The sequence below is a fragment of the Bombina bombina genome, chromosome 2 (genome assembly GCF_027579735.1).
Source record: "Bombina bombina isolate aBomBom1 chromosome 2, aBomBom1.pri, whole genome shotgun sequence".
Classification (NCBI taxonomy): domain Eukaryota; kingdom Metazoa; phylum Chordata; class Amphibia; order Anura; family Bombinatoridae; genus Bombina; species Bombina bombina.
In genome coordinates, this window is record NC_069500.1 from 1,223,134,679 (window position 1) to 1,223,150,617 (window position 15,939).

The following is a 15,939-nucleotide window of genomic DNA, read 5'->3' on the forward strand; positions in this document are numbered from 1 at the left end:
CTTCCTTTTGGGTTGGCCACTGCTCCCAGAATTTTCACAAAGGTGCTAGGGTCCCTTCTGGCGGTTCTAAGACCGCGGGGCATAGCAGTGGCGCCTTACCTAGATGACATCTTAATTCAGGCGTCGACTTTCCAAAGAGCCAAGTCTCACACGGAAATTGTATTGGCCTTTCTGAGGTCTCACGGGTGGAAGGTGAACATCAAAAAGAGTTCTCTCTCCCCCCTCACAAGAGTTCCATTCCTAGGAACCCTAATAGACTCGGTAGAAATGAAAATATTTCTGACGGAGGTCAGAAAGTTAAAACTCTTAACTACTTGCCGAGCTCTTCATTCCATTCCTCGGCCGTCTGTAGCTCAGTGCATGGAGACAATCGGACTAATGGTAGCGGCAATGGACATAGTCCCTTTTGCACGGATACACCTCAGACCTCTGCAACTATGCATGCTCAAATAGTGGAATGGGGATTATGCAGATTTGTCTCCTCAAATACAGTTGGACCAGGGGACCAGAGATTCTCTTCTCTGGTGGTTGTCTCAGGATCACCTGTCTCAGGGAATGTGTTTCCGCAGACCAGAGTGGATCATCGTAACGACCGAAGCCAGTCTGTTGGGCTAGGGTGCAGTCTGGGACTCCCTGAAAGCTCAGGGCTTATGGTCTCGGGAAGAAGCTCTTCTCCTGATAAGCATTCTGGAACTGAGGGTGATATTCAACGCTCTTCAGGTATGGCCTCAGCTAGCTGCAGCCAAATTCATCAGATTTCAGTCGGACAACATCACGACTGTAGCTTACATCAACCATCAAGAGGGAACAAGGAGTCCCCTAGCAATGATGGAAGTAACCAAAATAATCAGGTGGGCGGAGGATCACTCTTGCCACCTCTCAGCAATTCACATCCCAGGAGTAGACAACTGGGAAGCGGATTTTCTAAGTCATCAGACTTTTCATCCGGGGGAGTGAGAACTCCACCCGGAGGTATTTGCCCAGCTGACTCAGCTATGGGGCACTCCAGAATTGGATCTGATGGCGTCCCGTCAGAATGCCAAACTTCCTCTTTATGGGTCCAGGTCCCGGGATCCCCAGGCGGCATTGATAGATGCTCTAGCAGCGCCTTGGTCCTTCAATCTGGCCTATGTGTTTCCACCGTTTCCTCTCCTTCCTCGTCTGGTTGCCAGAATCAAGCAGGAGAGGGCGTCAGTGATTCTAATAGCGCCTGCGTGGCCACGCAGGACTTGGTATGCAGACCTAGTGGACATGTCATCCGTTCCACCATGGACTCTGCCAATGAGGCAGGACCTTCTACTTCAAGGTCCTTTCAAACATCCAAATCTAATTTCTCTGCATCTGACTGCTTGGAGATTGAACGCCTAATTCTATCTAAGCGTGGTTTCTCTGAGTCGGTTATCGATACCCTGATTCAGGCTAGAAAGCCTGTCACCAGGAAAATCTACCATAAGATTTGGCGAAAATATCTTTGTTGGTGCGAATCCAAGGGTTACTCATGGAGTAAGATTAGGATTCCCAGGATATTGTCTTTTCTCCAAAATGGATTGGAGAAAGGATTGTAAGCTAGTTCCTTAAAAGGACAAATATCTGCTTTGTCTATTCTTTTACACAAACGTCTGGCGGAGGTACCAGACGTTCAAGCGTTTATTCAGGCTTTAGTCAGAATCAAGCCTGTTTATAGACCTGTGGCTCCGCCATGGAGTCTGAATTTAGTTCTTTCAGTTCTGCAAGGGGTTCCGTTTGAACCTTTACATTCCATAGATATTAAACTTTTATCTTGGAAAGTTTTGTTTTTGGTAGCTATTTCTTCTGCTCGAAGAGTTTCAGAGTTATCTGCTTTACAGTGTGACTCACCTTACTTGGTGTTCCATGCAGATAAGGTAGTTTTGCGTACCAAACCCGGTTTTCTTCCTAAGGTTGTGTCTAATAAGAATATTAACCAGGAAATTGTTGTTCCTTCTCTGTGTCCTAATCCTTCTTCGAAGAAGGAACGTCAGTTACACAATCTTGATGTGGTTTGTGCTTTAAAGTTCTATTTACAAGCAACTAAGGATTTCAGACAAACAACTTCATTGTTTGTTATCTATTCTGGTAAGAGGAGAGGTCAGAAGGCGACTGCTACCTCTCTTTCCTTTTGGGTGAAAAGCATCATCCGTCTGGCCTATGAGACTGCTGGCCAGCAGCCTCCTGAAACAATTACTGCTCATTCTACCAGAGCAGTGGCTTCCACATTGGCTTTTAAAAATGAGGCTTCTGTTGAACAGATTTGTAAGGCAGCGACTTGGTCTTCGCTGCATACTTTTTCCAAATTTTCCAAATTCTATACTTTTGCTACTTCGGAGGCTATTTTTGGGAGAAAGGTTTTACAAGCAGTGGTGCCTTCCGTTTAAGGTACCTGTCTTGTTCCCTCCCTTCATCCGTGTCCTAAAGCTTTGGTATTGGTATCCCACAAGTAAAGGATGAATCCGTGGACTGGATACACCTTGCAAGAGAAAACAGAATTTATGCTTACCTGATAAATTACTTTCTCTTGTGGTGTATCCAGTCCACGGCCCGCCCTGGCTATTAGTCAGGTAGATTTTTAGTTTAAACTACAGTCACCACTGCACCCTATGGTTTCTCCTTTTTCTTCCTAACCTTCGGTCGAATGACTGGGGGGTGGAGCTAGAGGGGGAGCTATATGGACAGCTCTGCTGTGTGCTCTCTTTGCCACTTCCTGTTAGGAAGGAGAATATCCAACAAGTAAAGGATGAATCCGTGGACTGGATACACCACAAGAGAAAGTAATTTATCAGGTAAGCATAAATTCTGTTTTTTTTTGATACAGTAGTTATCACTCTTCTGTAAGCTAGTAAGCTGGTGATTAGTAACATGTATCATAAAATATGAAAGTTATATTTTCCCTAGTGTGAATCTCATGGATTCAATTGGCATTCCTTTAATAATTCATAAAATTATCCAATTCTTCAGGACAGATTAGATAAGGTTTATCTGCAAGTTCCTTAAATGGTCAAATTTTGTCTCGCTCGGTTTTGTTTCACTAATAGATAATCAAGTTACCACATGTACAGCTTTTTTTACAGGCTTTGTTTAGACTTAGACCTTTGGTAAAGCCCAATTATCCTCCCTAAGATCTAAATTTAGTTATTTCTGTTCTGCAGGCTCCCCTTTTTGAACCCATGCACAGTATAGATGTTAAACTTCTATCTTGGAAAGTTCCATTCCTCTTAGCATTTTCTTTGTTTAGGAGAGTTTCAGAGCTGTCAGCCTTCTCATGTGAATCCCCCCTTTCTCTTTTTCACAAGGACAAAGATTTTTAGCATACCCATTATGAGTCTTACCAAAGGTTGTTTCCTCAGGAAACATAAACCAATAAATTGTGGTTCTCTCTTTGTGTCCCAATCCTTCAAATTCCACAGAGAGACTAATTCATGACTGGATATGGTTAGGTCCTTAAAGTATTATTTACAGTTTAGTAAGATTTCAGACACAGTTTTAATTTATTTGGCCATCATTCTGGTCCTCTTAGGGGACAACAGAGTAACAGCAGTTACTTTAGTTCTTCAAACAGGTGATTCACAAAGATTTCTTGGTGGCAGGAAGGTCGCCCCCTATATGTATCGCAGCTCATTTTACCAGACCAGTTTCTATTTCTTGGGCCTTCAAAATGAAACAAAGTCACTGAGCTCTTCAGTACAACCCATTGTCTGAGGAGATTTCACGGCTATATGCAGTATTTTATGCAACTGTTAGCAATGAATGTGGCTCAAACACCTGAACTTAATAATTAGTTGGGTGTCCACATACTTTTGACCTTTTTGGGTATATGCATACACTAACCAGTTCCCCCCACCTCCTTAGCTCCATCTGTGGTTATTTAACAGATTCACATTTAGGTAAATTATCTACAATCTGTCTCATTTGGTACTAGAGAAAGCCAATATACAAGTAAAAGTGGTGACGCTGTATCACTTCCAAGGGATTGAAGCTGACCACATCCTCTGAGTTTTTTCGCTCTTCTCACCTCCAAAATAAAGGCTCACAATAGTGCAGCAAATTTCAAACAAGCTTGTTGCACACTGTTCTTAATTTTTGCTCTTGAGAAAGGCTATTGCAATAGCCGAAACACGTTGAGCTATATTTTAATTAAATTTTAAAGCTGCATTTGAAGACGTCCTGTTGATGGTTTCAATAAAGTAATACTTATACATCTATTAAAAAACTTTAATTAAAAAAATTATCTTAGATATGCTAAGTTGTGGTATACAATAAAGAGAATACAAAATAAGGCCACAACCAAACACATTTTGAGCAAGTAATTCAGAGAAATAAATAAAAAGTATTACAACTAAAGCAATAGGATAGGAACAAATAATTTGTACTTTGGAGAGTGAGCTATCATGCTACACTTAGAGCTTTACCACTGAGTAGATACTTTAGATTTGAAGCTTGACCAGTGAGCAGACCAGTTGTAGACAAGCAAAAGAACACATTTGACTGATTGCAGAGCACTTAGTGAGGCAGATAAAAACAGGCACATTAACAAATTACACTGCATTGCTAGGACTCACAGGAATAGATGAATAACCAAGCACAGCTACAAAAGTGTCTGCAGAGCTTGGACTTACAGGAGCAAACGAAGAAGCTGCACTTTAACCCTTTAATGACCACAGCACTTTTCCATTTTCTGTCCATTTGGGACCAAAGCTATTTTTACATTTTTGTGGTCTTTGTGTTTAGCTGTAATTTTCCTCTTACTCATTTACTGTACCCACACATATTATATATCGTTTTTCTCGCCATTAAATGGACTTTCCAAAGATACCATTATTTTCATCAAATATAAAATATGAGAAAAAAATGGAAAAAAACACACTTTTTCTAACTTTGACCCCCAAAATCTGTTACACATCTACAACCACCAAAAAACACCAATGCTAAATAGTTTCTAAATTTTGTCCTGAGTTTAGAAATACCCAATGTTTACAGGTTCTTTGCTTTTTTTGCAAGTTATAGGGCAATAAATACAAGAAGCACTTTGCTATTTACAAACCATTTTTTTTTCAAGATTAGCGCTAGTTACATTGGGACACTGATATCTTTCAGGAATCTCTGAATATCCCATGACATGTATATATTTTTTTTTAGAAGACAACCCAAAGTATTGATCTAGGCCAATTTTGGTATATTTCATGCAACCATTTCACCGCCAAATGCGAGCAAATACAAAAAATCGTTCACTTTTTCACAAATTTTTTCACAAACTTTTGGTTTCTAACTGAAATTATTTACAAACAGCTTGTGCAATTATGGCATAAATTATTGTAAATTTTTATTTGGGATCCCCTTTGTTCAGAAATAGCAGACATATATGGCTTTGGCGTTGCTTTTTGGTAATTAGAAGGCTGCTAAATGCCACTGTGCACCACACGTGTATTATGCCCAGCAGTAAAGGGGTTAATTAGGGAGCATGTAGGGAGCTTTTTGGGGTAATTTTAGCTTTAGTGTAGTGTAGTAGACAACCCCAAGTAATGATCTATGCCCATTTTGGTATATTTCATGCCACCATTTCACCGCCAATTGCGATCAAATTAAAAAAAAAGTTACATTTTTCACAATTTTAGGTTTCTCACTGAAATCATTTACAAACAGCTTGTGCAATTATGGCACAAATTGTTGTAAATGCTTCTCTGGGATCCCCTTTGTTCAGAAATAGCAGACATATATGGCTTTGGCATTGCTTTTTGGTACTTAGAAGGCTGCTAAATGCCGCTGTGCATCACACGTGTATTATGGCTAGCAGTGAAGGGGTTAATTAGGTAGCTTGTAGGGAGCTTGCAGGGTTAATTTTAGCTTTAGTGTAGAGCTCAGCCTCCCACCTGAAATATCAGACCCCCTGATCCCTCCCAAACAGCTCTCTTCCCTCCCCCACCCCACAATTGTCCCCGCCATCTTAAGTACTGGCAGCAACTCTGCCAGTACTAAAATAAAATATATATTTAGGCTTTTTGGGGGGGTTTTAAGCATATTTACATATGTTGCTGTGTAGTAGCCCCCAACCTGACTGATCCCCCACCAAACAGCTCTCTAACCCTCCCCCTCTGCCTTAATGGCCGCCATTTTGGGTACTGGCAGCTGTCTGCCAGTACCCAGTTTAGAATAAAATAGTTGCTTTTTTATTTTTTCCCCATTTTCTGTAGTGTAGCTCCCCCCCCCACCAAAGAACAAACCCCCACCCCCTCCTAGATACCTTTGATTGTTATTTTTTTTTTAAATATACACTTTTTTTCTGACACTTTTAGTGCTGTCTTTTCTGTAGTGTAGCGGTTCCCACCCGCTCCCGCCCCGTGCACGCGCCCGTCCGCGCCCCCATCGGCCCCGCCCCCGATCCCGCCCCCCTCTACATTACCCGGCCCATCGATGGCCGCCCACCCGCCTCCCAAGTCGGCTCCCACCCACCAACGATACCGGCCATCGATGTCCGGTGCAGAGAGGGCCACAGAGTGGCTTTCTCTGCATCGGATGGCCATCTACAGTTATTGCAGGATGCCTCTATATCGAGGCATCACTGCAATAACCGGAAAGCAGCTGGAAGCGAGCAGGATCGCTTCCAGCTGCTTTCCACACCGAGGACGTGCAGGGTACGTCCTCAGGCGTTAACTGCCTTTTTTTTGAGGACGTACCCTGCACGTCCTCGGTCGTTAAGGGGTTAACAAACTTGAATGCAGAACTTGGATTCACAGAAGAAGATGAGCAGCCAGGCACAGCTACAAACTTGTCTCCAGAGCTTGCACTTACAGGAGGATATCATTAGGAACACCAGACATTCAAGAAAAGAGAATATACTTACAAGGACAGTTAACTCCTTGAATATATTTCTTTTGTTTTGCTATAGAATAACATTATAGCAAAGAGTAAATATTTTTTAAAACAAATTAACATCTTGCTTGCAATTGTATATTTATTGCCAAACTGCATCCATCATTTGCCTTATTTGGAGGACCAAATCAAGGCTCGAGTCTGTAGACAACAAGGATAGCTACAGTCAGTATTTGCATAAAATGCAGTGTTTTGCAGTTGTTATCTGTTTAAGACAAATAAGGAAATATATGAAGCAGGGTTAGGCTTAAATAGTCAGCAGGTTATATTTCCATCTGAAAAAAAAATCACAATTTTCAGATATAAATTACATAAAAGGGGCAAAATAAATAGTGAAAGTATATAGCAAATGTGTTTTACTATGCACAACTAAACAGTTTACATTACAATCTCAAGGTGTTTACTGTCTCTTTAAAATATTATTCACTGCCGCTGGATATTTATTGTGCAAACCCATTTTTAATAATGTCTATATGGTTTTCAGATATAATACCACTAAGTGGTCTATAGAGGGCGCACAACTAAATCAGTTATAAACTTTTAAATGACATACACCAAGATTACAAGTTTTGTGCTATGGTGCAGTACGGCTATACTGCTGAAAAACTGGCCATTGCGCGTGGAATGGCAGGTCTCCCATATTACAAGTCGCTGCTGTATAGCTTTTTTTAAAAAAATATTTATTTATTTGGAGCTGCCGAGAGGAGGGCTCTCGACTTGGTGCAAAAAAAAGAAAAACAAAAACTAAGGAACAACACCTCGCAGGGTGTAATCATTTTCATGTCATACAAAGAATAGATTTGAGACAATTTTATATACATGAAAAAATAATAAGATAGTATAAATTGAAAAACACAACGTTGATCCATCTTTTTTAACATGCGGATATTATCCTAAAAATTGTCCCCTCCTTAGCCCTGGCAGCTCATTTTATTAACACAACAAAATAATCATCCGACCATAACCTAACACATAACATAACACAAAACCGCAAATCTACAAATAAAAAAAAATTAAAATTAAAAAAAAAAGGAAACACAACCTTTTCCCCTTACTCTAATAGTATTGACACTCTCGCTCGCAGCCATACCCTACTAGGAATCCCCTCAACCCAGACTTAACTACTATTATCCTGGCGGGTTGTTTCAATCACCTCTACTATAGCTACCTGTAATTCCTAACCCATTCTACCGGAAAATCCCCTAATAGTGCTAAGTCAGAAAAAGATTGCGAACTTAAAAATGGATACAGTATTATTTTTTTGCACGTCTTCTGGATATGTCTTAATTATGGGTAGCCAACCCAGGAGAAACTTTCTAATTTCTTTTTCATTTGCCTCCCTGAGATAGAAAGATTCAAAAACAATTTGCATCTGGATTTCTTTAGTAAAAACTGAGAAGCCCGGCATTTTTTTAGCTTTCCAATTTTTCAGTATTAGTTGTCTAACGAGTAAGATGATGGTATTTAGAGTTTTGGTATTTGGTAGTGCCGCCGGATTGGAACGAACAAGAAAAAAAAATCCTTCCATATCTATATCAATATTTGTTTGATACATTCTGTTTATCCAGAAAATAACCTTATTCCAAAATTGTCTGATCCGAGGACTCTGCCAAAACATGTGCAGAATATCTGCGTTCATATAGACACATCGTGGACAAAAGAAATCCTGACCACTATACATTTTCGATAATTTCTGCGGGGTACAATAAAAATTATTTATAAGTTTCATATGGCTCTCTTTCCAGCTTATGGGGATGCGACATTTATTTAATGTTTTGCAACTATCTCTCAATATATCCTGATCTAAGTTTGATATCACCGATCTCCATTTTATACTAGATTTTCCCAATAGAGATTCGCTTTGTTTAGCAAGCATAATACTATATAGTAATGATATTGAGGGAACCTTAACCCGAGCGACAACCAACGCCGAGTTTAACACTGACCACGCAGTCATCTCGCTGCCATTCCAACCTCCAGAAGAAATAAAATGATGCACTTGCAGAAAAGAATATAGATCTTTACTTGATAGATCGAACTGAGATTTCAAATTATCAAACTATATAATTTCTCCTTCTTTTGTGAGAAATTGATAAACCGACTTAAGGCCTTTATTATACCATTCTCCGAATATCTTCTGTGAAATTCCTGGGGAAAACTCCGGATTCCCTATCAGAGGTAGAAATTCGGAAAAGGCATAATCTAGGCCTATTAAACTACAGAATTTTTGCCAAGCACGAATTATATTTCCAACTGAAAGTAATTTTTTTATAGTACACAGAATATTTTTGAAGTGATCATGCAACAAAGCTTTAAGAGAAAAAGGAAAAACTAAAGTACTCTCTATTTCTATTGTTGAAAACCAATTTGTACCTAGAAGCCAATCCAACGCAATTTTCCCTAGGGCTGCAAGATTATAGAACTTTATATTCGGTAGAGCAAGTCCCGCGTCTTCCCTAGATTGCATTAATTTTTCTAATGCAATTTGCGCTTTTTTCATATTATGCCAAATAAAACTGGAATTTAATTTACGTATATCCGTTTCACTTAGTATTAACGGTAAATTCTGTAGGGGGAAAAGGAGCCGAGGGAAGACAATTGTCTTAATAAGGTTCACTCTGGCAGAGATTGATAGTGGAAATGATGACCAAAGTTTCAAATCAGAGTGAATTCTCTGTAATAAAGGGTAAAAGTTTAGCCCATACCATCTTGCAGGATTTCTATACAAGTATATTCCAAGGTATCTAAGAGACTCCACCTCTTTAATCTCCGTATTAATTGTAGCAGGCCGTGTTTTATATATCCACATCAGTTCACTTTTATTATAGTTCACTTTATATCCTGAAAATGTACTAAAAGAATTCAAACACTCTATGACTATAGGGATAGCTCTAGGAGTATTATATAAGAAAATTAAGATATCATCTGCATACAATAAAGTTTTAAGAACCATCTTACCGATGGTAATCCCTTCTATGATATCTCTCAATCTTATAGCAAGAGGTTCTAATGCGAGATTAAAGAGAAGGGGAGATAATGGACAACCTTGTCTTGTACCTTTTCTAAGTTTTATCCCTGGAGATAAATTGTTATTAATTAACAGGTAAGATATAGGAGACTGATAGATGTTATGAATAAACTTCACAAAATGATTTTTGAACCCGAATTTTTCAAGGGTCTAAAATAGATATACCCATTCTATAGAGTCAAACGCTTTAACAGCGTCAAGGGTTAGAAGAGCACAGTCATGTTTGAAGGAACTTTCCGGGATTTGATCTTTATTCCATTTATAGTCTAGTAAAGTTATTACTTTCCGCATATTTTTAGATACATTCCTTGATTTCATAAACCCCGACTGATCTGGATGTATTATTTCCTCAAGACAAACCATTAATCTAGCTGATAGAATAGATGCTAAAATTTTATAGTCCACATTTAATACCGAAATCGGTCTATATGAAGCAGGGTCCTCTATATCTTTATCTTTTTTGGGAATCAAGGAAATATTGGCGGCCGCAAAGTATTCTGAGGGGGCATTACCGTTCATAAAGTGCTGTATAGCTATAATGCAAGCATTTTAGTCTGTAACACAACGATCCATTCCGCACTCCAAAAATTACATTTGAGTGCAGGATTTCTATAGCGCCATATTACAGGTTGTGCAGTCCGGCTAAAATGTTTGCGTTATGGTCTATGCCGCCCTGATCCATTCCGCGATCTGAGACCAGTAGTTATGGATTTTGCGAAACAAAAATGTTTCACAAAACTCATAACTAAAATGGTACAAAGTACACTAACACCGATAAACTACCTATTAACCCCTAAACCGCCATCCTCCTACATCGCAAATACTATATTAAACTTTTTAACCCCTAATCCACCGCCCACCCACATAGCCAACACTATATAAAGCTATTAACCCCTAAACCACCGGCCCCTCACATCGCTACTACAATAATAAACCTATTAACCCCCAAACCGCAGGCCCCCACATCGCTAATGCTAAACTAAACCTATTAACCCCTAAACTGCTGCCCCCACATCGCAAATCACTAAATTAAACTATTAACCCCTAAACCTAACACCCCCCTAACTTTAACTTAATTTACAATATAACTATCTTAAAATAAATAAAAACTTACCTGTGACATAAAAAAAAATAAGATTAAGCTATAAATTAACCTAACATAACTATTTTAATAAAATAAATTACAAATAAAAAAAACTAAATTACAAGATTAAAATAACCTAACACTACGAAAAAATAAATAAAATCTAGCATTACCAAACAATAAAAATGCTAAAATTACGGGAAATTAAAAAACACTAAGAGTACAAAAAATAATAAACAAAATAACCCAAAATAAAAAAAATTACACCTAATCTAATAGCCCTATAAAAACAAAAAATCCAACCCAAAATAAAAACACCCCCTAACCTAACAATAAACTACCAATAGCCCTTAAAAGGGCCTTTTGTAAGGCATTGCCCTAAGTTAAACAGCTCTTTTACAATAAAAAAATTACAAAGTCCCCCCTAACAGTAAAACCCCCCACCCAACCAACCCCCCAAAATAAAAAAACCTAACACTTAAAAATCCTAAGTAGGCATTTTTAAGTGTTAGGTGACATGCTAAAGAACTAAACTGGCTGTCGCTGGAATCCAGACGCACCCTCCATCTTTCCTGCCTTGTCTTTAAGAGCCTTTCTGGGAAGCTCCCACCCTACCTGAGCAGAATGCTCTCCCCTGCTATTCCCACCTCCTATAACCTCCAATCCAATAACAGCACATTATTTAGCTTGCCTCAATACAAAAAGAAAGCAGCTCGATCCTCCTTTTCCTACAGAGCGCCACAATTATGGAATGACCTCCCTCACACTTTAAAAACTTCCCCAAGCCTAAAATCCTTTAAGAGATCCCTCTATACATATCTCAAAACAGAATGCTCCTGTCATGGTTGATTAAATATTTCATACCTGCTCTATGTTAAATGTTTGCATATAATGTGTATTTTTATTATTGTTTTTGTATTTTATTGTACCCTATTGTATCAATGCAATGTTTTGTGATCCCAGGACATACTTGAAAACGAGAGAAATCTCAATGTATCCTTCCTGGTAAAATATTTTATAAATAAATAAATAAATAAATAAATTTGTATGGGCATCAGCTCTTTTACTGCCCATTAAAATAAAAAATCCCTGTTCTAAAAAAAAAAAAAAAAAAAACCCACCCTATAAAAATCTAACACTAACCCCAGGAAATCTACTCACAGTTCCTGAAGTCCGGACATCCATCTTGATCCAGGCGTTGAGAAATCTTCATCCAGGCAGCGGCATCTTCCTCCATTGCGGAACATCCTCTTCATACGATCGACCGCCGCACACTGAAGCTTGAATGCAAAGTACCCCTTTATATTGGGGGACTGTTGCATTCCTATTGGCTGAAAATTCTAAATCAGCCAATAGGATGAGAGCTGCCTAAATCCTATTGGCTGTTCAAATTTGGGTGATTTGAGGTACATTTTAAACTTTTTTTAAAAATGTGTTGATTAAAGAGACTCAGGAATTGTTATTGTTTAAAAATATAGATAATCCCTTTATTACCCTTCCCCCAGTTTTGCATAACCAACACTTTTATTTTAATACACTTTTTACCTCTGTGATTTCCTTGTATCTAAGCCTCTGCAGACTGCCCCCTTAATTTATTTCATTTGACAGGCTTACATTTTAGCCAATCAGCGCTGACTCATAAATAGCTCCACGGGAGTGAACACAATGTTGTCTATATGGCACACATGAACTAGCTCTGTTTAGCCGTGAAAAACTGTCAAAATGCACTGAGATAAGAGGTGGTCTTCAGGGGCTTAGAAATTAGCAAATGAGCCTACCTAGGTTTAGCTTTCTAGGTTTAGCTTCAACAAAGAATATCAAAAGCGAATTTGATGATAAAAGTGAATTGGAAGGTTGTTTAAAATTGCATGCCCTATCTGAATAATGAAAGTTTAATTTTAACTAGACTGTCCCTTTGATATGTGAACTTAGCATATGCAATAACTTCAACACTGGAAAAAGGCTATGCAAATTACATTAGAAATGGATTCAAGGTGTCAAATTTGAAGTCAAGAAATCCTTTAAAGATCTGCTAGGAAAGGATTGACAGGGGAGCTTTGGGAAGGACCATGGGTAGATGCCCCAAGCCATTAAAAATTCTGCAAGATCTGGAATGGTTGGGAGGTCTGTCCACTGTCACTCCCAAAGCAGTGAAATCATTATAAATGTCCTTATTTTAGAGATTGTCCAGCTCTATTCAAGTCAAATCCCTGTCCATGACATGCTGTGCATCAGAGCACTGAAAGAACACCTGCAGCCCCACACTCCAAACAATCGTGGTTTATTGTCCAAAATATCCCCTCACCTTATCCTAGAAAGCCTTCAAGGAAATGTATGCAGTGATTAAGTTATGACTGAAATGGGGGCTTTGTTTTAGCACTTCCAATTTTTACTGTATTGAATCACAGGTAATGTTGGAGTATTACAATAAAATATAGTAATGGTATTATTTTCTCACAAATATTTTACTTTTCCCATCTCTAGCATAATTATATACCACAAATAAAAAATAAATAAAAAAAAAACAGTTAATAAATCTGAGCATCTCACTTTTGATTTACTATGGATAACCATCTCTCTTGATTAACTCTTGAGTTTCATATTTTTCTCAACTTCGGTTATTTAATGTCAGCGTTCAAACAATCCTGTTTTTGTTGTATAAAGGTATATCGCACTACTCGTGGTGTGCATTTCATATTTCAGTAAAGCTATGCCCATAATTATAGCATACATTTGACATAGTATATTTAAAAGGTGCATCGTATTGGGGGGTTATTGTAATTCTTGTATCAGCCATCTGGTTCTGCATGCATAAGCTGCACAGTAATCAAATCCCACTGTGGCTCTGTGGCTCTGTAGGTCACGTTACCAGGCGGTGCTGTGGTTATGTGTGTTTTGGCAAACGTTCAAGCAAACCTACAGTTTCATACGACCCTTCTGCAGACCAGAGTAGGCATTATAAGTTTTAATTCAATTCCCAAATAGTGCTTACTGGCTCAATGTTCTCTGCTCTGTTTTTCCTGCACAATGTGCCAGATAGTCTGGAAATAGACATTTATAATAGGGTGGAGTTGTCTTTCATCACCTTGTGGCTTTTAAGTTGAGGCTTTTGATTTCTTCAGAAGTTTAAATTCAGCTGTGTATTTGTTCTTGAGTTTTTTAAGGAAGATCTGGGCTGTCGGCCTGTACTTCTCATGTGTTTTTCAGAAATTCAGTCTACAAAAACATATTTCTCAGACAATGTTCTTTTATACTTTTTATATCACTTTATTTTAGTGCGTTTTTTTTTTTTTTTTTTTTTTTGCAGACTGCACCTTTTTCCTTTCGCATTACCAGCCACATCCTGGTTTTAATTTGAATTATTTAATGGTACAGTATGTCCAAATTGTGCACATTCTGTACTTTGCTTTCATCTGCCCTATTCCATTCATAAATGAGATATTTAAAATGGTAACATATTGAACAGTTTAGTCATATATGGGTAATGTAAGTATGTTTATGTTTTATTCTTGTCCTAAAAAACAGACTATATGAAAAGAGTTCATCAAGAAGCATTTTAGTAGTGACAGTCTACTTGAACATTTTTATTATTAAAAAAAAGAAAAATAATCCATTTATTAACCATTCCCCAGTTTTGCATGGCCAGCACTGTTATATTAACCGCTTAAGTCTATTGGACGCAACTACTATGTCACAGGGTACTTTGGCTAGCGTACCCTGTATCACTGTTTCATCGGCTTGCGGTGGTGCCGTTGGTGGTGTCAGTAAGGAGATGGGTGGAGGGCTCATCGATGGAGAGGGGTGGGAGGTATCCACTACCTACAAAAAGATTTTAATGAGAGGGGAGGCCCACAATATAATTGCTGGGAGGGGGGAAGTGAGGTGGGACGCTACACTATAGAAAGCCTATATTGTATTAATAAATTCATTAAAAAAAGTGAATAAACTATGTAAAAACTGGGTACTGGCAGACAGCTGCCAATACCTAAGATGGCAGAGACCATTATGAGGGTGGAGGGTTAGAGAGCTGTTTGGGAGGGATAAGGGAGGTTTGAGGATAAGGGGAATCCTACACTGCAGAAAAAGAATAAAAAAAAAAAGCCCTAAAATATCATACTGGCAAATTGTTTGCCAGTACCTAAGATGGTGGCAAGGACTTCGGGTGGGGGGCTGTTAGAACTGCTTGGGAGGGATCAGGTATGGATCAGGGAGGTGGGATGGTAATACCTATATTACTGAAGATGGCTTTTGAGGGTTTGAATGAGCATATAACTCTATATATATATATATATATATATATATATATATATTTTAGTAAGAACGTCCTTGACTTTACCAGGCATTAAGTATTACCATGGCAGCTTCATGTTAATTTTTTTAATTGTATTAGAGCTATGATATGCATATCATTTAAAACTTTTATTTTCATTTTAGTTTAGTTTACAACATATTTGTTGCACAGCTTTCATGTGAAGTTAGTTTTTAATTGTCAAGTATTCTAAAAAGACAAACAACAGTTTAAAGTGTCATATTATGGTGGGATCATTTATAATTTATAATGGACACATTATTTACATGACTGAGGTACTGCTGATGTGGGAGGGGTTTTATAGAGTTCTTGGTGATAGAAATGTTTGCCTTCTAGTGGTAGAGACAAGTAATTCCCAGGAGTAATGGATTGTTGACTCTCACCACCTGTATGAAAGAAATTCTGTGCCTTTTCAAGTGCCAGCTAAGGGAGACCCTTACTTAATGAAATAGAAAAAAAACCTATTTTAAACAAGGCTAGAGAATTACAGTTCTACAGAAAGCTCAACTGCAATGGTTTTAAGCTCTGAAAATTAGAAAAGCCACAATTTGTAGACACAAATTACATGAAAATGTGGCAAAATAAATAATGAAATGATACTTGAAAGTTGTTTTACTAAGGATAACTAATTATTTT

The 15,939-nt window shown here is 38.2% G+C and overlaps 1 protein-coding gene across 2 annotated transcripts in view; it reads left to right on the forward strand.

Moving 5' to 3' along the window:
- Positions 1-15,939, forward strand: part of SCFD2 (sec1 family domain containing 2) — a 1,435,497-nt gene that overhangs the window by 1,174,291 nt on the left and 245,267 nt on the right. The window lies entirely within an intron of this gene.